We start from the raw sequence: 6,158 nt of genomic DNA, 5'->3' as shown, positions 1-6,158 counted from the left end.
TTAGAGCAGGGGGGCATCTTTCAGAGCATCTTTAAGGTTGAGCTGCATTCTGTAGTGGTAAAACAAAAAATCACTTGTTCACTGTATTGATTCCTGATACTCATTTCTCTTTCATATGAGGTATAATCAGTTAGAAAAAGGGAAATGTCAATGTTCAGGAAAAGTTTTGCAAAGTTTTGATGGAAACTGCAAATGCCAAAGGAAAATGAAAACTTGAACACATTAAGGCTGCATCATGAGTAATCCCTAAAGAATTTCTCAGAGTTTGCTTTCTTTACTTTGACATTTTAGGAAAAAATGGTACTATTCACCAAGCAGTGCAGGTACCTGAGAGACAAATTAAGTCTTTGACTTGATAAGTCAGTTTAATGGGGATTAACTCTGAGAAGAGTTAATCACTTCAAATAATTCTTTGTAGGTGTGTTCTGCCAAGCTTTAGTGATTTTTCACTGCTTGATCCTTTTCTTTTGACCAGCCATTATGAACTAGACAAGATCTTTTTCATTAAAATACATATCTAAGTTACTTTTTAACACAAGTAGCTTCATTAATCTTCAAATGACTTGTCCCATCTGCTTTGCTTTAATTTGGCTGGCATTTACACAATGAGTTACAGACCAAAAACCAGATCAAGCCCGTTCCAGGATGCCTCGCTGCTGAGACAAGCAATGTGCTGTGAAATCAGGCTCAGTACTGAGTTGCCAGTCTGCTCACCCCAGCAATGTGCAATTTACCACCTCTGTCATTTTAATTCAAGGAAGAGACACAGCATTTATGCACATGCACAGCATTTCCCCTCCAAAAGGAAGAAAAGTGTCTACATATTTTGTCTGGCAGAAAACATAAGAGAACAGCTTTGCATAATCACACAGCAGTCTGCAGAATGAAAGAAATCTCACATTCAGAGCCCTTTTTTCTCTCATTCATTTCTTGAATCTGCCCTAATAGATTCAATATCCAAGTAATGTTTCAGTAACTTAAATATCCCTGTAATTTGCAGATAAACAAGATGATGTTGTCCTCCATCCCAAAGGATGACAGACAGGAAAGAATTAGAGATTCAACTAGGTTAGAAAGACCTTCAAGATCATCAAGTCCAACCTTTACCCCAGGATTGCCAAGACCACCACTAAGCCACATCACTAAGGGCCTCATCTACGTGGGTTTTAAACACATCCAGGGATGGTGACTCCACCACTTCCCTGGGCAGCCTGTTCCAATGCCCGTTCATCAGTCTGGTGAAGAAATCTTTCCTAGGGTCCAGACTAAACTTCCCCTGTTGCAGCTTGAGGCTGTTACTTCTTGTTCTGTTGCTTGTTACCTGGGGGAAGAGACCAGCCACTTCCTTTCTCCATCCTCCTTTCAGGTAGTTGTAGAGAGTAATAAGGTCTCCCCTGAGCCTTTTCCAGCCTAAACAACCCCAGTTCCCTCAGTTGTTCCTCATAGAACTTGTGCTCTAGACCATTCACCCACTTTGTTGCCCTCCTCTGAATACAGTACAGCACCTCAGTATATTTCTTGTAATGAGGGGCAAATAGAAAATCAAGGAAGGAACTAGTTTGCATCATATAAAGTGAGAAAATAGCACAAAAGCAAGGTGTGTTGAAGGTGCTACTAGCCAAAACCAGAGAAGATCAGGTAGGACTCGGGACTTTTAATTTCTGTGTCAGTAGGAATGTGGGTAGGAACAGTAGTCCAGGGAGAGTCAGGTTAATCTGAGAATGGGGTAACACAAATGTAGGCAAAATGTGTCACTTTGGGCCAGGTCTGAGTGGATACTTCTCTGAAACTCAGGCTTCTCTCTAAGGGCAGGTACCAAAACCTTCACTCTTCAGGGGCACATGAGAGGTGTTTGCTTTACATGTGGTAACCCAGTGGGTGCACCAAAACCCACTGAAAGCAACAGCCAGGCTTCTGTACCTGAGAGAGCTGAAGTGGAGGCTGTCAGTCTGTGACCTACATAGCAGGACATCACAGACATCCTTCCCTGCTACCCTTGAGTTGGGACCACTGTGCCATTCTCACAAGACCTAATACAGAACACAGCAAGACAGCCTGACTCTGTGTATAAGCCAACCCATTGCAAAGCTGGAACATGTGAGGAGGGATACAGCAGCTGCACTTCCAGGAATGCTGGTAAGGTTTAACTTGCTAGTAAGTCACATAAATGAAGTGTCTGACTAAAGAGACCACTGTTCTGTGGCCTAGAGCGTCCTAGACTTAATTTCCATCCCATGGCTGAACACTCTACAAGTGGCAGAAACCAGACATCAGCTATTGCCATGGTACAGAGGCAGTCAAAGCACTCAGCCATAGCATGGCTAGGAGAAACCAGAAGTAATTCCTAAAATCCTAGGATGATTTGGGTTGGAAAGGACCTGAAAGATAGCATACAGAAAGCAGGAAGTGCCAAAAGGGACACAAAGGGGCAGTGAAGAATTCAAAATCCGTCCATCCTCTTCTCTGCCCGTGTCAGAGACCACAACACACAACTCTTCCCCTTGAGCCCCGCTGCACTACAGAGAAACCTTGAGTTGGCTCTGGAGACAGCTGTTGGCTGGAAGGTAGAATCATAGATCTAGAAGGAAAGACTAAAGCTGCTCCACTCCCAGCCACCTGCATAGACAAAGGGATGAAAATGTATGTCACAGGGTTTTATGTATCTTTCTCCAGTTCCCAGGAGTCATATTTTTTATGGAATAAGAGACCAAAAACTAGTCACAAGTGCCTAAAGCAATGCTTGTACTTTTCTCTCTCACGCCACAGAAATGTGGCATAAGGCAATGTGGGATTCAGTTTATGAAAGAACAAGAAGCTGCTTCCTCTCACCTTGTCCTTGCTCTTTGGAGAATGAGTCTCACAGCACTTCACTCCCATTATCAAAAGCCATCATCATTAGAACAAGGGAATGCTTTTCTGTTGTTCAAGTGCAAAAGGTAGGTTTCCCAAAAGCACATTTCTCAGACTTGTTTAAGTAGTTTTCAACTAAACTATTCAGCGTTAACAGTGCCAAAGACTTCATTGGCATCTTAGGGGTTTTTTTTTGAGTGTTTTCCTTTTTTCTCCCAAATATATTAGTGGCTTAACACATTGCAGCTGCGATGTTGCAGATGGAGACTGTTTTGATAATTGATGCTCTGAAATACCATTTACGCATAGACTGAGATATTCAAGTGAGTTTGAGTTTGAGTGTTTGAGTTGTTTGTCTGTATCCATATCTGCTTTCTCCTAAAGGCTGATTTATTCACTGCAAAACAAAACAAAACCAATCTGAAAATCTGGCTAAGATGAGAAGAATGTATTTACCTGTTATTTGCAGATTGGGTGCACAGGAAAGCACATCAAAGTGAGATGTTGTTCTATTTTCTGTCTTCTCACTGACCTTAACAAGAGCTAGAGGTCTATTATTTTCTCCCACATATCTATCAGCAGATGTGTGCTGAGTATATCATCTATATAATTTAACACACAGTCAGCACTGGTACAACAGTGCCAGCATGCAGTGCAGAATAATTGCAAATCAGGTGCAAGATGTTTTATCGGACAGGATCCCTGCCCAGTGAATTTCAGCTGGAGTTTTGCTGGAGGCCAGGACTTCACCAGCGGGATACACAGGGTAAGACAGCACCCTTGACAGGCCAGTAAAGTACTTTGCTTCTAGACGCAACGAAACCCGGGGTCTCCTCGTTCCATTCTTTTTCATAGGTTCCACTGGATTTATTGCTGCTTTCAAATTGTCACCCTGTGGCTAGATGGGGAAGCAATATGGGTAAAACTGGAAGTGACTTTAAACTCAAACCTACAGAAAGGTTGTGCCACAGTCATTTTTTGTATCAAAGATAGTACGGGTTCTATGGAAGCAATGCAGAACACTGACCAGCCAAATAGGGAGGCTGAGTCATTCAGTCACTTTTAAAAATTCATAATGATGGTTGTTGCCTGGAGGAATTTCTAAAATGAGATGTGAATTGTGTCAATGCCAACAGGTAATGTACACTGTGAATAAGGTAATTAAGAGAGTATTTAGCCTACTAAATGGCTCATAAATTTTGGGGTAGTCCTGATGCTGCTGTTTTCTCATGTAAAAATATAAAATGTTATAGCTATTGAAAAGAAAATAATGACAGGTTTATAGTCATTCTGAGGCATCTCACACCTTCTACCTATATGGTTATTTCCAAGTCTCATGAAAATACAAACAAGGCAAACACCTTGAGTGCACTCTCAGTGTTTCTTTGTGAAACTCAAGATATATTTTTTTTCAAGATCTATTTTGTTTTCTCAGAGCGGTGGTATAAAGCAGTGTCTCTCCACCACTAGCCTAGACCCAAGCACAAGCATAACGCTCCCCAAAACCCTGGGCCAGATGTGCCACTCTTTTCTCCAGAACACGTTTTTCCTTAGACCCCTGGCTCTGAGGACTGTTTCCCCTGCAGAGTGCAGCTGGCTGGTGCTCCAGACGAGTCACCGGCGCTACGGCTTCTGCCCGAGGCAGGCACCGGCACTAGCAGGACCCCGCGCCCCAAATGCTAGCCGCGGCAGCGAAGGCGGGGATGCCAGGCGAAGGGGTTCGGAGGCCCAGGAAAGCATGGCAGCGCTAGCCTCAACTGCTCGCTAGAGGGCGATCTTCCTGGGCCTGCCCTCGCCGGGCCTCGGCCCCTCCGTCAGTACGGGGAACGGTGTGCGGGCTGCTCCCACCCTCACCCAGCCGCAGATTTGGAGCGGGATTGCGGACAAGGGCAGCCATGGGGAGCTGGGGCTCAGACGCGTGTCCTGCCCAGGCAGTGTCCACCAAAGGCAGTCTCTGAGCCATTGGCAGCTACAGAAGAGAAATGCTGAATTTCTGGCTGAGCTGAGCTTATTTCTGAGGGACTGAAGGCAAGGATAGCTATGTTTTCAGTCTTTACCCCACAGCGATATGTGTACTCAGTTTTGAGTAGTGCTAAAAATAAATGAAGTAAAAAATAATAACTGAAAGGCACTGGTCTGCGGAACAACAAAAGCTTACTGCTTCCAGCTAAGCCCTTCAAAGCTGTGCCCTGTCTTGCCCTATTCTACTTTCAAAGGAGGATGCGTCTGTGTGAACTGGAAGGATTTTCAGTCCCTCTGCCTGTTGAGAGACTGTGCAACTGCCCCCTGATATATCCCAAGCACAGCTCAGCTAACCGGTGGATGAATCTTCACTGCTGCAAAGCCGCATGAAAACCAGCGCTGCCTGTATCTAGCTTTGGTTGCCTCAAGCCTTTGAGTCCTGTAAGACTTTTCTACTTCTTGTTTTCAGTGCTTGTCCTCAGGCCAGATAACTGCTCACCTGACCTTTCTCCTCTGGCAAGGCTGACACCAGCACACCGTATTGATCTCACTGCAGTACAAGAGGTGCTGCTGAAATACCCATAGTCATCTACCTCGTACAGTGTAGTACAGTGAACTTCCAAAAACTAAAGTGCTTGTTCAGGAGTTGGTGGAGTAAATCATTAAAAATACCTGCTGTCCATTCTTCCACTTGACATTCATTTTGCTCTAGCTGTGACTTCTTTTATTGACTCATTATAAGGATATAATGCACTTGGGAGTCAGTAACTTGCCAAAGGAAGTATCTGCTGTCCCATAAATTGTTTCTCTAATTTTGTTACACATTACAGTTTAAAGGCAGGTCATAATGTTCCCTATCAGTTACCAAAAGGTATGTCTCTAACTAAAAATGTCTTGATTTTGTGAGGAGCTGAAGAACTTGCTTCAAACTGGGGCACTGAAAATCAGGCCAGTTTGAATTAACTGGTGGTAGAGTCTAGCTCTGACAACATAGGCTGTCATCTCTGAGTACAATGCTTGTCTTTTAAGACATCCAAAGAATGAACAAGCATAAAGATATTTGTGACAACTTCAGGGTGATATTCATCAGCATTGACACTGTCTGTGCCAATGAGGAGCACAACGTGAAGGCCCTAGCCTTGAACAAAGACATAGTACAAGTGCCAGCTCCACTGGATGTGCATCTGCTTGATCCTGGACAGTTTTTTCAACTGGGACACCAAATCCACACTCTTGCATGTTGTACAAGAGGAAACTGGAGGACTGGGATGAGTGAGGGTCTGTTTTCTCCCCTCCAAGTACTCTTGCATGAATTGAGTAGCTAACTGTATGAGTAAGCTGAAGCA

The sequence above is a fragment of the Melopsittacus undulatus genome, chromosome 3, assembly GCF_012275295.1.
Source record: "Melopsittacus undulatus isolate bMelUnd1 chromosome 3, bMelUnd1.mat.Z, whole genome shotgun sequence".
In the NCBI taxonomy this organism is placed as follows: Eukaryota; Metazoa; Chordata; class Aves; order Psittaciformes; family Psittaculidae; genus Melopsittacus; species Melopsittacus undulatus.
The sequence above is the reverse complement of the archived record's forward strand: the minus strand, read 5'-3'. Positions refer to the sequence as shown.